The sequence below is a fragment of the Dermacentor variabilis genome, chromosome 1 (assembly GCF_050947875.1).
Source record: "Dermacentor variabilis isolate Ectoservices chromosome 1, ASM5094787v1, whole genome shotgun sequence".
NCBI lineage: Eukaryota > Metazoa > Arthropoda > Arachnida > Ixodida > Ixodidae > Dermacentor > Dermacentor variabilis.
Window position 1 is genome coordinate 1,176,556 of NC_134568.1, and position 21,508 is coordinate 1,198,063.

Sequence of the window (21,508 nt, forward strand, 5' to 3'; positions counted from 1 at the left end):
GTCACAACGTCGAACGGACGGCCATACAAGTAAGGGCGAAATTTGTTTAAGGCCCAAACTATAGCTAAACATTCTTTTTCCGTGACAGAATAATTGGATTCTGCCTTCGTGAGAGCACGACTCGCATATGCAACCACATATTCTGGAAAGCCAGGCTTCCGTTGTGCAAGGACGGCCCCAAGACCAACGCTGCTGGCGTCGGTATGAACTTCAGTCGGTGCACTCGGGTCGTAGTGGCGTAGAACAGGTGGTGAGATAAGCCGACGACGCAAAGTGGTGAAGGCTTGGTCACATGCCGGAGTCCAGTCGCGAAGGTCACCAGAGCCAGCCAGGAGTTTCGTCAGGGGAGCGATGATGCAGGCGAAATTGCGCACAAAGCGGCGCAAATAAGAGCAAAGACCGACGAAACTGCGGAGCTCTTTCACTGTAGTCGGCCGCGGAAATTCTGCGACAGCACGAAGTTTGTCAGGGTCGGGAAGGACGCCGTCTTTGGACACGACATGGCCAGGTATGGTCAGCTGGCGGGCTCCGAAGCGGCACTTTTTCAAGTTAAGTTGAAGGCCGGCGGTGGTAAGGCAAGTAAGGACTTCGCGTAGACGAGAGAGGGGAGTGGTGAAACCAGGGGAGAAAACTACCACGTCGTCTAAATAACACAAGCACGTCTTCCATTTGAGGCCGCGTAGAAGATTGTCCATCATCCTTTCGAATGTCGCGGGTGCATTGCAGAGGCCGAATGGCATTACTGTAAACTCATACAGGCCATCAGGCGTAATAAAAGCTGTCTTCGAGCGGTCGGATTCATCCACTGACACTTGCCAATAGCCCGATCGCAAGTCCAAAGAAGAAAAGAATTCGGCACCATGAAGACAATCCAGGGCGTCATCTATGCGCGGTAGAGGATAGACATCTTTTCGTGTAATCTTGTTGAGGCTCCACGTTGTGAAATCGTGTTCGTGGTTTCGGAACCAGAGGTTCGCGACGCCGGTTAAGTAAAACAGCACATTGTGCAACTTCGTGACGTCCTCCCACTTGTTATGCTGGCTCACCCTTTCGTAAGATGACAACCAATCCTCCACGTCATGATCATCGGTGCCGCTAAAGATGGCAGGATCACGCTGGCGCAATGCACCGGAAACGATGACCGTCGGAGGCTGTGGTGCATCTTCCTGGGTGGTTTCGTCAGGCATGGTCGCAGCAGTCGGTAGCGCCCGGCTTCGGAGTTCCAGTTTTCGAGGTTACCCCGCACCTCCACCAAATGAAATGGGGTTTATTGTAGCTCGTTCGAGGGATCGCAGGTAGCTCTAGATCACGAGTCCTAGCGCTTCGCATCAACTACCCGCGCTCGTGTCTCGCGCCGCAGCGGTGGCAGTCCGCACAGTGCCACATGCATATTACCAACTACAATATATATATATAGTCATATCATAAGAAGCCAACAAACATTGACACCAAGGACAACATAGGGGAAAATATTGTGCTTAATAAATGAAATAAAAGAAACGAAGAATTAATGGAAATTAAAGTGGATGAAAAAAACAACTTGCCGCAGGTGGGAATCGAACCCACAACTTTCGCATTTCGATTATATATATATATATATATATATATATATATATATATATATAATCCTAATTTTTCAGGATTATATATATTAAAAATTTGGATTCAGAAGGAGCGTAATTAACAACAACAAAAACTCTGACGGATAAAAACACATTTTTTTCTTGCGTTTCTGCTGATCATGCGGTCGTTGAACATGACCGGTAGTTCCTATTCTCCTAAGTGTAATTTTCATTTCGCTCGTTTCCGAGCACATGACTTGAACGGCGCATCAACTCGATTCTTCATCGTTTTTCGTCGAGTAAACTTGTTTCGCAGAACAGCGTGGCGGCTAAAGAACGCGTCAACCTCGCGTCACGTGACAGCGCCGAGACGGCGAGCCACGAGCAAGGCGTGACCATGAACTCGCGCTGACGCTCACGCGAAACGCGCGAGGTACGATCCAGCCACCGGCCCTGCTCGGTTCCAGGGATTGCGCCCAACATCGCTTCCAAACCCAGAGGCGGTCCAGCTGCGCGGCCGATGGAGGCGATGATGGCGATGGACGTGAGGCGACGGCGACACTCCAGCGACTACGTAAGCCACTTCCCTCGCTCTCAGTTATGTTGCTCGCTTCGGTAAAGAAGAGCTTTCTTCCGACGTCACTGTGTGTAGCCGTGGGTCTATGTAGCTGTACTGCTGAGCCCGAGGTCGAGGGTTTGACTTTCGTCCTAGATAGCCACATTTTGGTGGTGGCTGCAATATTATTTTCTTAAACGACGAAGAGATTGCTACGAAATTCGAACTGCAGGCTCGACTTCAATGTAGCATCATCATACGAAAAGAATTAATCGGAACACATGTTCCATGTAACCAAGAGGAAGCCACTATGTTAAATCATTCCGTAGTCAGTCTTTAAGCAAGGTGTCAACCGCGGACCCAAATGCACATCGTCCATCGTGAAGTAACTCATAATAATAATAATAATAATAATAATAATAATAATAATAATAATAATAATAATAATAATAATAATAATAATAATCAGCCGGGTTACGCCCACAGCAGGGCAAAGGCCTCTCCCATACTTCTCCAAGCACCCCGGCCATGTACTAATTGTGGCCATGTCGTCCTTGCAAACTTCTTAATCCCATCCGCCCACCTAACTTTCTGCCGCCCCCTGCTACGCTTCCCTTCCCTTGGAATCCAGTCTGTAACCCTTAATCACCATCGCATATCTTCCCTCCTCATTACATGTCCTGCCCATGCCCCCGCCCCCCCCCCCCCCCCATTTCCTTTTCTTGATTTCAACTAAGATGTCATTAACTCGCGTTTGTTCCCTCACCCAATCTGCTCTTATCCCTTAACGTTACACCCATCATTCTTCTTTCCATAGCTCGTTGCATCGTCCTCAATTTAAGTACAACCCTTTATGTAAGCCTCCTGGTTTCTGCCCCGTAGGTGAGCAATGGTAAGACACAGTTATTATACACTTGTCTCTTGAGGGTTAATGGCAGCCTGCTGTTCATGATCTGAGGGTGCCTGCCAAACGCACCCCAGCCCATTCTTATTCTTCTGTTTATTTCCGTCTCATGATCCGGATCTGCCGGCACTACCTGCCCTAAGTAGATGTATTCCCTTACCACTTCCAGTGCCTCGTTACCTATTGTAAATTGCTGTTCTCTTCCGAGACCGTTAAACATTACTTTAGTTTTCTGCAGATTAATTTTTAGACCCACTCTTCTGCTTTGCCTCTGCTTTGCTTCTGCATGCTCACTGACCTGGAGAGGCAAAGCGTGAAGTAACTCACTGTGCACTAAATACAGGCAAAGCTAAAAAAGAACGCACATATGCGGACTAGTTGCTTCCATACCACATCACGTGTGAAGTTAAGTTAGTTGTACTTGAAAATAGCCGTGGCTGGCGCGCGGATTTGATTTACGCCACGGCAAGGCGCGGACAAAAGCAGGACAATACTATCACTTACATAATAATGTCACTTACGTAGATAAACGCAGTAACGGTTGAAATGAAAGCGTCCGACGCCCAACAATTACGTTTATCAGTTATCTGACAGCGGAGAGGCGGCTACAAGGTGTCCTCAAGTGCTCGATAGTGCCTGTAAGACAGAGCAAGTAATGCTCTGATGTCGACTGACACGCTCCACATGTTCATTTACATCAGCATGTTTCTCTCTCCTGATTGGCCGACCGCCAGCGGCTGCTTCGGTCCAAATTGAGTGTTTCGCTACCACGAAACACTCTATCAAGTAGATAAGCTGTAAGTTGTGATAACACGGCCGTTTTGCCGCCATTTGCAGGACAGCCAACATATTTTTCGACAAACTGTACGCACTAGCACTCTCTCTGAAAGCAGATGAATACATCTGAGTTCTTGCTCGAACAATACCCCGCGTGGTTGCTCAGTGGTTGTGGTGCTGGGCTGCCGCGCACGAGGTCGCGAGATCGAATCCCGGCCACGGCGGCCGCATTTCGGTGAGGGCGAAAACACCCGTGTACTTAGATTTAGGTGCACAAGGATACCCAGGTGGTCGAACTTTTCTGAGTCCTCAACTACCGCGTGCCTCAGGAACCGGTTTTGTCACGTAAAATCCTTAATTGAATATTTTTTTTGCTCGAATGATGCTGGCCGATGATTATTCTTGAACTAGACAAATGCCAAATAGCGCAGAGCCAGAGTATTCGTCTGCTATTTTCGCATGCACTAGTCCACGCCAGCCCTCTTTGTTAACAAACAAGCAACTTTTGGGTCTTTCAAAGAGAGCACCTTATTCATGGTCCGTGCACGCGCAGCTTGCTATTCGGGATTGCTGCACGTACCAGAAAAACATGTTATCGCTGTGCAAGGCGAAAAGCAGACATGCGTACGAGCCCGACGGATGTTTGTCCCCAGGTTTGCGAGATGACACCATGGAGAGGCCGCCTACGAGAGTACCTCTTGTTCTTGGTCGGCAGTTGCCCCGGCCTCTGCTCGCCGGCGAACGAGCTCGTTTCGAACATTCACTGCCTGCGAATTATCCGGAGCCATCCCCGGGTGAACCTAGCCAAGTCGTGCTCAGCCAACGCGGCCGACAGCGGCTTCTTCCTTTCGGAGCGGTCCCCGTGCAACAAATCCCTGCAGGTCGTCAACATCGAGCTGCAGGAAGGACGGCTCGCCTCGGCTTGCCTGCGCAGACGCGTGGTTCCTGCAGCATACAACTTGCAGCCCAGGCACTCGTTCGTGCTGGTCCACTGGCTGCTGATTGACTGTCGCTCTATCAACTTCGTGGAGCTCTACGAGTGGCACATGTCCCCAAATCAGTTTCTGTTCCGTAACGACTTCCAAGTGAGCCGAAAACTTAGGCGCGCCAAGCTCTGCTACCACCTGCTGGATGACTGCCCGCCTAGGAATCTGACTGACTCGCTCCGCTACTCGGTGACCGCGCTCAACATGCTGGAGACGGGGAGCGTCCGCTTTTCGAGCGTCGGCTTTCACGAGGCGAGTGAAATGCCCGACAGGTTCGAGGCGATGCGCGTGCTCGTCTTCCTTGAGAACAGGAGCGACGTGTCCGATGGTGAGGCGCTGATACGCTGCTGTGTCACGCATCGTAGTCAGCGCGAGATCCACGACAAGGTGATCAAAGTGGTCAACTTCTGCTATGTGCTGTCCGAACCGGTGTCCCGTAGCCTGGTCATCGAGAAGCTCGTCTTCAGCCGCTATGCACCGGGTAAACACAGTACGCCCCACGTGTTCATGGCACTCACGGGTTCTCGGGCTATCATAGATCGGTGCGAGCTCCTCGGAAAGTTCGAGACGCAGAACTTCGAGGAGAACGACGCAGACGTCCGGAACCTATCTAGAGAACTGAGACTCAGCGCGAACGGGAAGACACCGATCGTCTCATGCGCCGCCGCCTCCCCGGGCCTCCAGTTGTCGGTCGCGCCTGATATTTGCCACAATACGACGCTCGCCGAAATTTACATCAGCGGTTATTTAGTGCACGTTGACAACTTAAGAGAGAGGGCGATCGAGGAAAATGCGACGCTCAAGACGCTAACACTCAGCCAGATGTGTCTTCGCGGTGGTGGCGGCTTGGGGCTTGCAGATACCCAGACGGTGAACGGGATGCTGGAGCTGTCGAGCCTCGGCACGGTGATGCAGACGGGACTGCATAATTTCTGGACGGAAGTCGGCAAGAGAGACCTGAGACGCAGTACACAGTTCAGTGGCTGCGATGCTGTGACCGATGACCTGACCGATTGTCTGCAGTGCGGCCCGAAGATCTCGCACGTCCCATTAAAACCACCCGTTTTTCTGCCCCGGTCTGGGTACCAGGAACCCTATCACGGATTCTACTACGGAAACGCCAACGTCTCGGGTCTCGTGTTTCTGATGGGTCGAGTGATCTACCGTAACGTTACCGTCCTGCTGTCCACGGTGTTCGCCGAATGGCGCTACCCCCGGGACGCACAGCTGGCCTTCGCCACGCAGACTTTTCAGATCGGGACGCAGCGCAAGAGCTGCAAGAGCCCCAGCCTCTGCTCCCTCATGTTTGCCGGCTGGACGTTCGATCACCGCGCGGCGACCGCCTTAAGTGACATGCTGCGGAAGAGTAGCACCCTCAACCGTGTCACGTTCGACGCGGTGTTGCCGCAACCCGGGAATACGCAGAGGACGGCCGCGAGGCTTAGAAACAAATTACACGATCTAGCCCGTCAGAAGCTACGAGTAGCGCTTCCACGCGATGAGCGTGTGCCGCATTAGCGACGGGGTTCGTCTTGCCGTCCGGGTATACACCTCTCAGATGGCAGCCCCGCTACTGAGGAAGGCGCCCGAGAGCGGCTGGCTGCTCGTAAACATGTCCCCACTGGCTGGCCTGACCGAAGCCGAATCGGCTGAAGGCATCACTCGGCGACAACGGTACCAGGACATGAACTTTCTGATAATCGCTGGTGTCGCCAGGACAAACTTGAGTGCTATTGCGACCCAACCACTCGCCAACAGAATGAACTTAAATTCGATAGCTGCATGAAGATGACGTCATAGCGGTGCCATTATTAAATGTGCAAGATAGGACTGCGGTCATGGGCCCCTGTATACCTCGCTGAGATGAGTGGCCGTTCCAATAGTGCTGGAGATACCTAAGCCGAAGTACTAGCTGTAGACGAAGAGAAACTCAAAACGTTAAGTGTGGCGTTTTACTTATGATCATTGTATCGTTCGTCTCCTGTAATGCACGCTAATGAGTTCTTGTTTGCCAAAGGATTGTGGCAACATGCGCTTGAGCGCGGTTGGCTCGCGGCGCTGTGAATGGCACTGGAAAAACCCGTTTCGGGGCTTTGCCTTTTACTGCCATGCTCATATTTGATGACACTATTAGTCATGATTAAGTTGGAAAGCGAACGATTATTGCGTGTAAGTTTGTTGCAATAGTGCTAAATATTCCATAGAATCACCTTCGCTTCTATTCAGTGCTCTTTTTCTCGACAATGTATTTTTAGTGTGCTTTTTGAGCCGTACATGGCAACTGTAGCTGCAGATAAACTTTTTGTTGATATTTTTTACACATTTCTTGGGTTGCCAACATTAATGCTGCATATCGGTCGCAGTGATGAGACTATTTATTCACTTTCTTTTTTCGGGAAAATAACACGTTCTCTTTGTTTAGTGCGCGACATCTATTTTGGCCTTAGCGCGCCGTTCTGCTTGACCTTAACGCGCCAGAATTCTTTTGGTGTGCAGTAACGCAAAGTCTAACTGATAGTTATGATGGTATCGTTAGCAGAGCTGGCAAGATTTTGATACAATCCTTATAGCAATAAGTACACCTGAAGGCATGGTGCCATGAGACTTGAAGTGGGGGCTTTGAAAATGGTGTGTAGAGCAATGGGGTTACGTCGACAGAAAGTTAGGTTATTAAAAACTTATGAGATGAAAACTATTTGGTTCTACAAACTTGTGATCACAAATAAATACTACTACAGCTATGATTCTGACTGGCGTGTCACGATTTCCGTGGATTGTACCCAAGTGTCATTCGCATAAAGATAATTCGTACTATGATGCCCAATTGAAGGCGTGCAGTTGTCCACAATCCTATACCAAGGCAAACGCGAAATAATAGGGGGGCATTATTGTTTACGTGTGCAGTGTGAAAAGACAACTTTGATTACACACAATAGTTAATTCGTGCATATGTAACTTCATTTTTGACGAGCGCTAGAAGTGTCATAATTCGTTCAGTCAATTCAATCCCATGTTTTTTTTAGAAGTGCAGTGATACAGAAGTCTAAGCTTTGAACATGCGTGATGCACATTTTGGATACAATTTTTCAAGTTTTCTTTTAGTTTTTTTTTGTTTATATTGTTGCACGTTTAGGTGAAATTTTCTGTATTATATTTTTTTCTGTCCGTTACTATCTATTTCGTTCAGTTCATTTAGTTTTACTGCATTTTCTCATTGCGATTGTACAATTTCCTGCGTTAGATTTATTGTAACTCCCAAATACACAAGTATATATATTTTATGCTCTATTACTTACATTCTTCCATGTTTCCTTCTATATGATTTTAATTTAGTGCTCCTCCTTGCTTTAGAAAGAGTATATTTAAATATAACAGGAAGTCCCGATACAGTCATCGACTACCGGACATGCTTCTGTATATTATTGTTCTTTATAACCTGTAATCTATTATGAATAAATCAATTCCCATTTCAATTCAATTTCAAAAGTTACAGCGCCATATGTATGTTGACATGTGGGTTTCCTCTCACCCAGTAATCAAAAGCCACAGCAGGAACGTAATTGCCCTATAGTATTTACTGCGGTGACTTGGAAATTGCCAACCCCATAGGTCCAAACCGAGGTGGCAAGAGGAAGCTTACCGTCTTTTTACGTCTCAATTTTGAATCTGCCTGCACATCTACGCTCAGGTGTAAACCAAATATATTTTCTTGCCGTAGGTCACGCACGTTCTTTGAAATCATACGAGGCTAAATGCGAGCGTCTGATGGACGCTATTGGTGTCCTGAAACGGTTAGCGACCGATGGCATTGAGTTTCATACATCAAGCGGCAAAGAACTGTTACATGGGTTCGTCGTACGCTTCACAGGCGACGCCCTTGCAGCAAGTAATATAGATGGGTTCAAAGAATCGTTTAGTCCGAACGTCTATCGTTCCTGCAGAACGTGTTCCTTGCTGTCAAAAGAGATATCCAACGACCAATACCACTCACAGTGCCCGCTGAGAGGCTAAAATGAGATTGAAAGTCAGCTGAAGACAATTGAAAGCGCTCGAGATGAGAAAGAAAAAAGAAAGAAGAGATTATCGATCGAGTATGGGATCAATGGCATATCAGTGCTGAGAATGTTCTCGCATTTTCGAGTAACTAAAGCAGTCTTGTATGTATCCTATGCATGTTCTTCTAGAAGCGATAATTCCTAGAGAAGGCACTCGGTTAGTGCGCGGCGCCATGAAGAGGGAAGGCATTTATTCGCGACAGCAACTCAATGACTCACTAACAGAGATCAAGTTTCACTTTTCCGTCTCAAAAAGGACCACCTTATGGGGTTTTCTAAGCGTGACTTGCAGGCTTATCGCCTCGGCAAGCGGCGCACTCGCTTTGGTTCTGCACTTGGCTCTCGCATTGCAACCGCTGTTTCCACCCAGTCTGAAGAATTTGTGAGATGCCTCGTGCTTTCGGCTCAAATAAATCAAGTGTTGTTTGTCAACGATTGCCAACGCTGATACAATCTGCGATCTAGAAGAACTCATAGCAGAGCATCACCAACTATACTGTTTGTGCCATGGCGTTGATGCCCTCACCGATTCCGTGAAGTCGATAGCTACAATGACGCATTGCAGGTGTTGAGCTGTGCGTAAGCACGCAATACGTGCCGTTCCGTACATGGAGAGAGTAGCCAGTGAATTAATGAAAGCTTGTCTTTATCTTTTGCTTACTAGCTCAACTATAAACCGCATTCTCTTCATAGAATAGATACCAAGCTCACGTTATGCTGTCACAGTGCAGTGTTTAATAGTTTTCACATGTACAAGATTAGAATTGAACGTTCATTTTTCTAATTAGCTATTTACTGGCGCACATCAGCGTATAATATCCAAGCAGCCGCCACGCCCATAAATACGGTACAGCAAATATTATCTCCTTTTAGCTTTTTCTTTAATGGTTTCTGACGATCAGAAACGCATCTTACAGAGCAGGAGAATGCCGCATCAAGTAAAATCCTCTCTTTCACCTTCACTAAGAGTTAGTAAGGTCGCCAGTCAAGGATGGCAAGCGTGAGCGGTTAGCGTGAAAGCGCACCACGCCTAAAATAAGCGTGCAAAAAATAGCCTTCACTCCCGCTTCGCAAGCGTTACGCATCCCGCGAGTCATGCTTAGGAAGCGTGTTATTTTTAGCGTGAAAGCACATCACACTTCCAACAAGCGTGCGAAAAGATCGCCGACACTTACGCTTACTAAGCGTGAACAATTTTAGAGTGTCGAAAAAATCACCGCCCCTTCCAGCCCGTGAAGATGGTCGAACCGCGAAGCTGTGTTACTTACACCGAGTGTTGCACCATGCAAGTCAAACTTCGCAAGCAATCTATTTTGCAAATCTTTTGTTTCACCATTCTTTCACCTCATTTTCGCTTTTGCTTGCTTCGCGTGAGGCGCAGGCTTGCTTTGAGAGGGCTTTATTTATTTATTTATTTATTTATTTATTTATTTATTTATTTATTTATTTATTGCGCGTTAGGCAGGCCCTACGACGATGAGCCCGTTCACGAGCCAACTCTCGCTTACGCCCACGGTAGGCAGCTTCTTCCGCAGGACTATGCACTACACGTGGTCTTGCTATAGTTGTAGCTGGGATGGCATTCTTTACTTATTTTATTTATTTACAGCATACTGCAGACCCTAATTGGGTGCTAGCAGGAGGGGCAACATAAAAAGAACGACAATAATAACTGCAAAAAGCACAGGAAATTACATTGCAGCCATGAGAATATATAAACAATGACATATAGCAAGAACAGAAAACAATAACTCTGCAACTGTCAATATGTAATTTTGTCCAAGCCATCAATACTGGTTAGTAGATCAGTCGGGAGTGAATTCCATTGAGTGATTGTGCGCGGAAGGAAAGAGTATTTAAAAACATTGACTCTAGCGTTGTACGGTGTTAGGGATTCCGCGTGATTATTTCTTGTTAGGCGTGTTGTGGTGGACTTAATAAATGGAGCAGGACTCATTAAAGGTTGTTATTTTTTATTAGGAAAGTAACTTCAATCTTTGAATTTTTCTTCGTATTTCCAGTGTCTGTATGTTATGTTGTGCCATGAGAGTGGTGGGGGAGTCAGGAGAGCGGTATTTATTAAAAATAAATCGAACAGATCTACGCCGGATCATTTCCAACGCCTCAATGTTATGTTTTGTGTAAGGGTCCCAGACGGTGCATGCATATTCGAGTTTAGGTCTGATGATTGAGGTGTAGGCTAAGAGCTTTGCGCTAGTAGGGGCAGCTTTTAATTTGTGCCTGAGGAGGCAAATTTTCTTAAAAGCTGACGTGCATATGTTTGAGATATGCTTATTCCAACTAAGATTATTGGTTATAGTAACACCTAGGTAAGTGTATTCATTAACTTCTTCAAGCGGGTGAGATGGAAGGTTATATGAAAATGATAGGCTACTCTTTCTGTTGGAAGCTTTCATGAAGACTGTTCTATCATTGTTAAGTTTCATGTCCCATCGATTGCACCAAGAATGAATGTTCTGAAGGTTAGAATTAAGGATGACTTGATCTTCAGAAGACCTAATATCATTAAACAATACACAATCTGCACTGGTTTACTAATCATATCAACAATGTCATTTATGTAGATTAAGAAGAGTAATGGTCCCAGCACACTTCCCTGCGGTACGCCAGAAGTGACTGGGAGGTGGCTGGAACAATGAGGATCAATACTGACGAACTGTGTTCGGTTAGAAAGGTAAGCAGACACCCAGTTAATAATGAAAGAAGGAAGCCCAGTAGATTCAAGCTTACATATCAGTTTGTCATGTGGAACCAGGTCAAACGCTTTCTTAAAATCTAGAAAGATAACGACAGTCTGCCCGGACCCATTTAGTGCATCAGCAAAGCAATTAACTACAGATGTTAGTTGGGTGACTGTTGAAAGTCCCTTTCTAAATCCGTGTTGAAATAGAGATAGAATGTCTCTGTCACTTAGAAAGGGAGTAATATAGGTGGCTACAATGTGCTCAAGAAGTTTACAAGAAGAAGCTGTAAGGGATATTGGATGAAAATTTGTAACAGATGATGCGATACCTTTCTTAAGTATTGGCACAATCCGCGCAACTCTCCAATCTGAAGGAACGCTGATAGTTGATAGGCTTGCACGAAAAATTATGACAAGAAATTTGGATATCATTTCACTATAACGCTGCAAGAACATATTTGGAATCCCGTCAGGACCAGGAGACACTTTTGTTTTCAAATTTAACAACATGGATAACACGCCTGCAGAAGATACAATGATTGGTTCGGGAGGACATGATGCAGCTGTTTGCCGTATTTGGGAGTTGGATTTCGAAAAGAACACTGTAAAAATATGTATTAAAATGTTCAGCAATGCTCGCTTTATCGGTGGCAAGAACGTCATTGTGCATAATATGGTCGATAGGCTTGTTTTTCTTGGCCAAGTGTCTCCAAAACTTCTGCGGAGCGTTTTGAATAAACCTCGGCAGCGTGTGTTCAAAGTAATGACGTTTTGATTGGCTCACAGCTTGACGCAGTGCAAGTCGTGCAGCTGCTATAGCATTTCGGGAGGCACGTGTACGTTTTAATCGCTTTAGTTTTCGTTTTAAATGCAAGATCCTACGCGTGATCCAGGGGTTTCTTTTGCGCGTTTTCTTCATTCTATTGGGAATAAAATGGTTTATGCAGTACGTGCAGATTTCTTTAAACTTATGTCATAGTATATGCACATCATTTCCTTTAAAATCGCTAAGGCATAGATCAAGGTAATCAAGCACGCTTTCGTCCCTGGCACGCGAAAAGTCTGTTACACAGACAGGCTTTGCAGGTGGCGAGTTGTTGGGATTTTGGATGCGGCATGAAAAATGCACCACATAGTGATCGGAGAGGCCGTTTTCCACCGAGACACGAACATTTTCAATCGATCGGCTTATAAACACTAGGTCAAGTACGGAAGCACAATTACCCTGCACACGCGTGGGTTTTGTCACTGCCTGTTGAAGGTTATGTTGTAACATAATATCGAAAACGTAATGCGTGCCAGGGGCAGAGCCAGAAACAGGACAATTCCAATCCAATCCAGGCAGGTTTAAATCACCAGCAAGAATTATTTTATCGTTAATGTACTTAGACATGTGATCAGCCAAGTCGAGAAACAACGTTTGTGGTGAATCAGGTGGTCGCTAAACCGCAAATAAAAGCAAAGACCGGCCCCAGCAGCACAGTTTTAAAGACACGCTCTCGTGATGAATAAAATGCGGTAAAACCAAAGCTTGAATACCCTACTTCACCAACACAGCTACACCACCACCTCTTGATTACCTGTCGCAACGAAACGCGTTATACAACGGAGGTAAAACGTCGTCGTCATTTATTTCATCTTCCTGGCAAGTTTCGGTGATTACCACAATATGCAGATTATAATCTAAGATTAGAGCTTCAAGTTGGTCACTTTTATTAGCTATGCTACGGGCATTAAGGTTCAGTAGGCGTAGTTGCTTATCGCTAGAAGCCTGACGTCACCCATTGCCTGAACTGGACTGACGTCGGGGCAGTTTGACCCTCGCACATGTGGCGTCGTCCCAAGCGTAAATTTCACTGTCCATTTTGAGCTTATCAGCATTATTTTCCTCCCGTCTTTTTTTTTTCGTTTGGCACTAGCCCAAAGAAGCTTTCTTTTGCGGAGTGTTTCGCTTGAGCAATCGTGTTGAACCAATAAGTCCGTTCCTTGAAGTTTGTAAGCGTTTTTCATAATTTCCTGTTTTTCATTGCAGTTTTGGAAGAATATTATAACTGGTCTTTGCTTTCCAGGTTTTCCAACCCGGTGAATTCTTCCAATTGATTTGTAGCTGATATTAAGCTTTTCAGTAAATGTATCGACAACTTTTTGTTTTAGTTCCAACATAGTCTCACCCGCGTCTTCGGACAAACCGAAAACTATCAAGTTCGAGCGCCTGCTTCTGTCCTCTAAACTGACGACTTTCGCCTGAAGTGTATGGAATGTTTCTGCGATGCCCTCTATCCTTGCTACACGGCTTTCTATGTCGACAAACCTGGAGGTGAAATCAGACATCAGTTTTTCCATGTTTGCCTGTTGTACCCGAAGAGCTGCAACGTCGTCTGTAAGTTTATTCTGGCCACCAGCAACTGCCTTAGTAGATCTTTCGTACTGGGGTCTCCCGTATTCGGACCGGGATTTAACTCCGCGTCCCCCCAGAGCATGAGCTTGCACACACTAAACACTTCACAAACAATAGAAATGCACTGACGTGGGCACGGCAGAACCAAGAGACAGCGGGAATCGCTCGCAATTGCGGAGTAATAATCCCTGACCTGCGCGAAGCAGAAGAAACGCGTGTTAGGCCACATGGATATGCTCGGTCCGCCGTGCCCACTGAACTCGAATGCTTGTGGATAGTCTTTTATAGGAGCGTTTGATGACGCAACGCCGCTGGTAGATGGCGCTAGGCTGGTAATGGCACCAATCACAGGAGGGCAGCAACGGGGCGTCGCTGATACGGATGAGGCCGCCAGGCATGCGTCATTCGTCGAGTCATCTTGCTGAGGTGGCGTTCCGGCAAGGCTAAGCAAAAAAACCTGCGCGAAGCAGAAGAAACACGTGTTAGGCCACATGCCTATGCTCGGTCCGCCGAGCCCACTCCGGAGGTCCGAATTGGCGGAACTACTAATTCAAAGCTCCGTATATTGGGCACACTCAATGAATGCGTGGTGTTTATTGGCGCAAGGGCCAGGTATGGCCAAAGAGCGCCAGATCTGTGGGCGTAAGGCCCACCAGTGGAGATGCAGGTGCTAAAATCGTTTCGACGATTAGTTGGATTGGTTTGACGTGGCTGCTGGCACGTCAATCGGTTAGCTCTTCTTTTCCTCTACGGCTAGGTCACGTGGCCCCTTTTTAGCGAAGTCCGACAACAATGACACGGAGTCCGCATAAACAGCTTCGCTGTAACACATCTACATCTTTTGTCGATCTAAACCGCGTATTTTAGCTTCAGAGAACAATTGGAAGGCCACTGTAGTTCCACTCGGGGCGTGATAACTATAGGATATATAGGTAATTTTTTCATAGCGTTAACGATTATGGGGTTTTACGTGCCAAAACCAGGATCTGATTATGAGGCACGCCGTAGTGGGGAACTCCGGAAATTTGGTCCACCAGGTTCTTTATTTTAGCATTTCGCCCCCATTGAAATCGGCACCGTGGCGTTTGCAATTTCTTTGTAATAATGCACTGTATGCAACACACACTGACATCAACATATGCTTTCTTTTTGCATACATCTTGTCTTCTCGATAAGAGGTAACTTCGCAAGATATATTCTCGTATGTGATTGACGCAGGTGAGGAGAAGAAAATGAAGAACACAGCAGGCAGCTGTCTCGTGCACTACGCGCCCTCCGCCGTTTTCCACGCGCACTGCTACCGTCTGCCAGCAACTAGTTTCTTTGTTCCGCAGTGCTTAATTAACAAATACGGCTAGGTTGTAGGACGCACCCAGCGGCAAGCCCTGCTTTACCGCCGAGTTATTGCCAGCGCCGAGCTGCACTGCAGTGATGCCTCGTGTCGGTCTTGAAGCAACGTTCTCAATGTGATGCCCCGGCTCTGCACCAGGATGCAACGACAACTGGCCGCGGATTTCGCCACGCAGCTCAGCAAGACAATATACCGGCGGCTGTCACGTGTCGGCGTTTCTGTGGTCCGGGGACGGTTGCCCGCACGCCTTCGTCAACGGAAGGGCTGACAGGTGAATATTCGTACGTGTTCTGTAATCGAAACGAAGGTCTTTCCGAGAGAGAACGTTGAAAATGTAGCCTTGAGATGCAGTGGTTTGTCGAGTGTTGGCGCTCATCTCAGTGGCACCGTACATCGAGGCCTGCAGAAATCGTCGCCATAGCCATTTTAGGGATATTTTGACTACTTATTCTGACTTAGTGGTAATTGCAACAGATAATTGCTTGTGTTTTTTTACACTGGGTGCGTAGACTCCTGGAACTTGTTGCTGGACAAGTTGAGGGCAGTTTAACTACAGTTGAGACACAGCAAAAAAGACATACATAAAAAGAGCACACGCCGCACTACATGTGTATCATCTGCGCGTCTTCTTTTTTTTTTGGTAGCTTTATTGCACTGCCTGCGATGCTTCTAAGCAGCAGCCCAGCAAGCGGCGGCTTTTCGTTTTTTAGTGCGTGTTTGCCATTGGAAGGTCGCCCTTCCGTAATAAAATGTACAAGATCACGATCGGCTGGTATCGGCTCCTGAGAACTGTTCTGGCGTAATCGCAACTCTGTGAATATGCTCCCTGTAGCCAAGTGCCAGTTATACCATTATATAACGACGGCGACTGGCCTGTAACAAATTGTTTCAGAAAATATAGGCGATTTGATTTCATGCTACTTTTGTGTAACTTAGGCATTTAGTATCAAAAGCGATTACTGAAAAGAAAGAAAAAGAAGTAGTATTTAAACGATTGCGGACTTGACGCTCCAAAACCATGATCTGATTCTGCATTAATTGAGACTACCTGGGGTCTTGCATTTCGCCCCACAGCGGCAACCCCGACCGGTTTCGTACCTGCGTCCTTGAGCTCAGACGCCCAACGATAGCCACTGGGCTACCACTGCGGGTAAAATAATATGCTGGGGAACAAATAGACTTTGAATTAATCTTCACCAACGTTGATGTGAACAGCCTGACATAACGCGAGATCTAAATATTTCAGCGGAATTGACAACCGAGCAGACGGCGCGTGTCACACTGGTCGTGGATCCGCTGGCGCACCGACGCCGCCGCTTCTCGCTCCAGCTTCAGCAACCAAGACGAAGGCCCACAGGAGGCGGAACGAGCTCGCAGCTGGCACAGCGTGTCTTCCCAGGCCAGCCCCGTGTTGTCGGTGCCTCCGCCCACCGCCTGACCATCGCAGGAGCACCGTGCTGTCCTGGTCCCTGTTCCAGCGGTGGGGCTTGGCGCAAGGGCGGCGTGCCTCGCTTTGAGTGCAACCACAGCTTGGGCGTGGCTTGCTCCGCGCGTGGCGTCGAGAATCCCGCCGTCGTGGCCTTCGACGCGCCGCCCTTTCCCGCGGCAAGCCCTGCGATACCTCAACACACGGGAAGTTCTGCGAGGCCAAGCACTCCACCGCTATTCTGACTGGGGCGGAGTAATTTTCACAGAAATTCTCGAACTTTTCAAGCAGTACAAGGACGTCCTGGCTGTTACTGTGGGCGGGTTATAGGCTTCCATAAAATCGGCTCCGCAAACGCTGACCTGGAAGCTTCGCTTCGCCCGGGAATTTAGCCGATGGAGCTCATCACGAGAATTCGGCGGATGACGCAGTTGACCGGTGACGCGGATATTTCTGCGTTGTCTTTTTTCCATACATTAGTGTTGTATCACGCACGCAGCTTCACCGTTAACAGCAAGAGGTTCTATTTTCTTCTGGTTTTGTAAAAATAAATCGTCACTTGTGCGATATCTGTAGTTTGGCCTGAATATTTGCTTTTTAGGGCGGCATCGTTTTTGCATTGTTGTAATTTATGCATAGCTTATAACAGGCATGAGTAGGTGCGGGTGGACTTCACATGTACCTAATTCATATTCAACTGAACCAATAAAACATAAGAGGTGACACACGGTAGAGCTGCGCGCTATGTATCCGCCCACTTTCTCCTTTCGGTCTGCTTTATCGTCCACTGTGTACGGGAAGTATAAATACGTGCTAACTCGGTCAAATCGCTACACTTGCCAGCTAAATTACTGTTTTACTTGGTGGCAGAAATCACATCCAACTTACTAGCTTCTACCTATATCTTCAAAAGATTATATATATATATATATATATATATATATATATATATATATATATATATATATATATATATATATGTATATATATATATATATATATATAGAGAGAGAGAGAGAGAGAGAGAGAGAGAAAGGCTTTGCATTTTTCGACTACAACTGCAACGGTTGGGTTGGGTTAGGTTAGGTTAAATAGATGCGTCTAATTTAGAACTTTGAAGCTGGTGGTGGGGCAAAGCTGCCAATTAGACAGTTTCTAAGCTTCTATCTATTAAATATTAGTTGTGTCGCGCTTACTGCAGATGCCCGCGAATTACAAAAAAAAAAGAATATTCCACGTAACATGCCCGCTTGCGTGCCGCGATTGCAGTGCTCTCAAACGTTCCGCGTACGAAAGAACGCGGCTTTAGTCGAGTGTGCTGCCCCTTAAAAAGTGACAGGGTAGTAATGCAAGCTTTGGCTGTGCGATTTACGCCAGCAACCGTCAACATGGCCCCGCTCGAGGCCCTTTCCGTGCATTCGCGGGCTTCCTTCACACTCGAAAAAGACTTTTAGCATCACGTATTAAGCAACAGAAAGCTGTACCGGAAGTTTTTCATGTTGCTCTACAATTTTGTCATTGACACTTTTAATCTAATTGCGTTTGAGAAGTTGATTAGTGAATTAGGATTAATTATATAATTAGGCGGAATGCAAAATATAATTGTAATGTCTCCAATGCGACAGCAAGCAACGTTACTTTGGTTCTGTCCTGTTACTTGCATTTGCACATTTTTTAAAGATATTGGTGCACGATAGTTGGCACACCTTGTATACCACATACTACAGAAATCAAGCAAAGGGCTACATTTGTTAGACATTGGGGTTTTATTGTTCACACAAATCAGCCACTATGTGGTGACAATGTGTACGGAAGCACTTCTAGCGTTATAAGTGTAATAGAAAATTTCCACCTCTTAAACAAATAACAACGACGGCAGGAACAAACACCACTGCCAACATCAGGATGCGAATGTCGAAGCCGGGTCGTCGAGTGGGCATGGCACAGCATGTGCGGAAGCAAGCAAATCTTGAAGCCAACGTAGCGAGGTTGACCCAATGAAGTGTTACGAATCTCACCAGAACAGTCGAGAAGTTCTCAAAGTCACAGTAAGTACGATGACATGCTGCAATACGAACACTCCACCAAGTTGGGCCATTGACAGAGTGCGTGGACTAGCGGATTATTGTGTCCCCGAGTATTGAAGGTGTGTTGACTTTGACTTTTGTGTTGCTCCAAATCGATAGTGCAACTGAATTCCGTGGGACTCCTTCACCACCGCCTCCGGGTGAGCTGCTGGTGGCAAATGGCTTACTGTCGAAGGCACACGCGATGCCAACCACATGGAAGTTGTACGTGTTGACATCCATGGCGAGAGACTTGTCCGCGCCACAAGCAGCACTGGCGCCAGCAGATGACCTGCTGCATTCACTGCAACCTGGTTGAACCAGACCTGTGTCATGTCCACAGGATTTAGGACACCCGCCTGTGCTGTAGCGGCAGCAGCAGCAGCACCTCCTGGAAGGGTAGGGCGAGTGTCGCCTGCTCCACGATGCCTTCCTCTGAAACGTTTGCAGACAATCGCATTTTTTGGGCACTTGACGCACTTTACAAGGGCGGGTGGGCGGGCTTGTTTTCATGGTTGTGCATCCTTCTTTCTGTCATCATCGTTCCTCATCACACCTTTACGCCTCCATTCCCCATTCCCCTGTGCAGGATAGCAGGCTATAGCGCGTTAGTTCAGGCCGACATCTCTGCCTTCTTTCAAATAAATTATCTCAGTTCGTGGTCAGATGGGTAGCATCACTTCGGTCGCTGAGTGTGTCGCAATTGTGTATATACGTGCCGCTCTTCAACAAACGTCTTACACACCGACGTAACTCTCTGTAGAGGCGGGATTAGGTAGGTACCACTATTCAAATAAACTCTTTTCCGTCGACTTGGAGTACTGGGTGTGCGCCACTTGGTCTTTTCTGGTCTCCAATGAACCTCTTTGACCCCAACTTGGGCCCCTGGGTATTTGACGCCAACTTGGGTAACTAGTTATGGGCCGCCGAGACTGTGCCGCCCTATAACGACGAAAAATATCCCTCAAATTTCTCCAATGCTGAGCAGAATCGAGCCCACGTCAGAAGAGTTCCTCAAGGGCAGCAACCCGATGCATTTGCAGTCTGCGCCACAAACGAACTGGGTGTCCATCGCTTTTCAATGAACGCCGCTCACGCCAACGCTTTAGCGAACCGCGCCCTGAATGCACTGGGCATGTGCCGCTCTTCAATGAACGTTTCGCCAACTTGGCTCACTGAGTAAGTGCCTCGGAGTGTGCGACAAGCGAGGGAACCATTATCGGCGTTTGCAGGCGCCGGCACACCACGCTTCTCGCCTCCGAGGCCAGGTGCGGGCTTCGCGAAAGCCGCGGTAAATGGCGCCGCATCTCCGGAAAGAAACACCGAGACCGGAGCCCGGTTTTCGCACCACGCGCTTCTCAGCGTACGCACGCACCGGCGCGCCATGCATTTCCGAGGCCACACGCATGCTTTGCGGTGGCGATGCTAGATGGCGCCGAGTGTTCGTACGGAAGCGCGAAAGAGGAGCCCCGCTGTAGTGGACGCCTTTTCACGGAAGTCGTTACGACGGTGCCAATACCTTGAATCGGTAGGCTATTCAGTGCTAACGCATTACCGTCGACAGTCATCGAGAGGTGTGTTCTGTCGCAGTTTTATTTAGTTATTCATAAATGCGAAAGCATTTTATGGCTCATGAGGCGGAAAATCTGGCGTTGGCGTGACCATGCCATGATACAAAAAATGCTACGGATCCTCGACCTTTGGTGTTGATTAAGGCGAAGTTAATTAAGACTTTATTTAGGTATAGTAAATTAAGGCACATGAACCCATGACCATCTGTGGGAGTAGAGCCCACGACATTTAGTGTTAAGTCGAAGTTGATTTAAACACAGTTATTTAAGGTAGTCAATTAAGGTACTCGAACTCACGACCTTTGGTGGGAGTCCAATCGAAGACCATTCATGTTATTTCAGGCGAAGTTAATTAAGGCACAGTCAAACGCACAACCTTACGTTGTGCTCAACTTGTGGCGGACACTGTTGGTCAAGTCTCGGTGCTTCTGCTGATGTGGCCGCAATTAAGGAATAAGTGCCCTTTGCACTTTTTATTTATTTTGTACCAGATTCGGCATTTCAGGCATTACAGCAAGGGGGGAAAAGTGCAATTCCACAGAGGGAAACTACATATTATCGCCTTTCTAGAGCATGGCCAATGTTATCATTAAAAAATTAACCCACGATTGCGATACTCTCTAATGCAAAATTTGAGCGCAGCTGTACACATTTTCAATTGGCGATATATTAACTGGCGCGGGCAATCTCTCCCGGGTGGCACGCTGCAAACGGAGCTAAGTGTAGCGCGACTGCATCGCTAATCGGGAGATCGCGAGAGGAAGCCCGTGAATGACGCGTGGGCACGACTCACAGCAGCCGCCGCAGGCAACCTCCACTCATGAAGTGCTTTGTTTCCATACAGACGATGCGCGCTACTCTGGCGCCATCTCGTAGCCATCGTCACCGCAAAGACCCCTCTAGCGCGGCACTACGCGTTTCCTCTCGCCCTTTCACCATACCCTTCTCCTCCGCTTTCCTCCTTGTGCTCTCTTCGCTCTTGCCACTTTTTTAATCCCCCGCAGCGCTCCGCGTTTGCTTACATCTTTCGCTGGGCTCGTTCGCTCACTTACGAGGTAGGACGCAGACGTTCGCCGCAGTAATTCGCGCCTAAGAGCTGCGCTCCAAAATGTTAACAATATTGTGCAACAGAAGCTTCTAATGCCTTATTGA

The 21,508-nt window shown here is 47.4% G+C and overlaps 1 protein-coding gene across 1 annotated transcript in view; it reads left to right on the plus strand.

Annotated features, from left to right (window-relative positions):
* Positions 1 to 21,508, plus strand: part of LOC142574986 (uncharacterized) — a 119,044-nt gene that overhangs the window by 71,425 nt on the left and 26,111 nt on the right. The window lies entirely within an intron of this gene.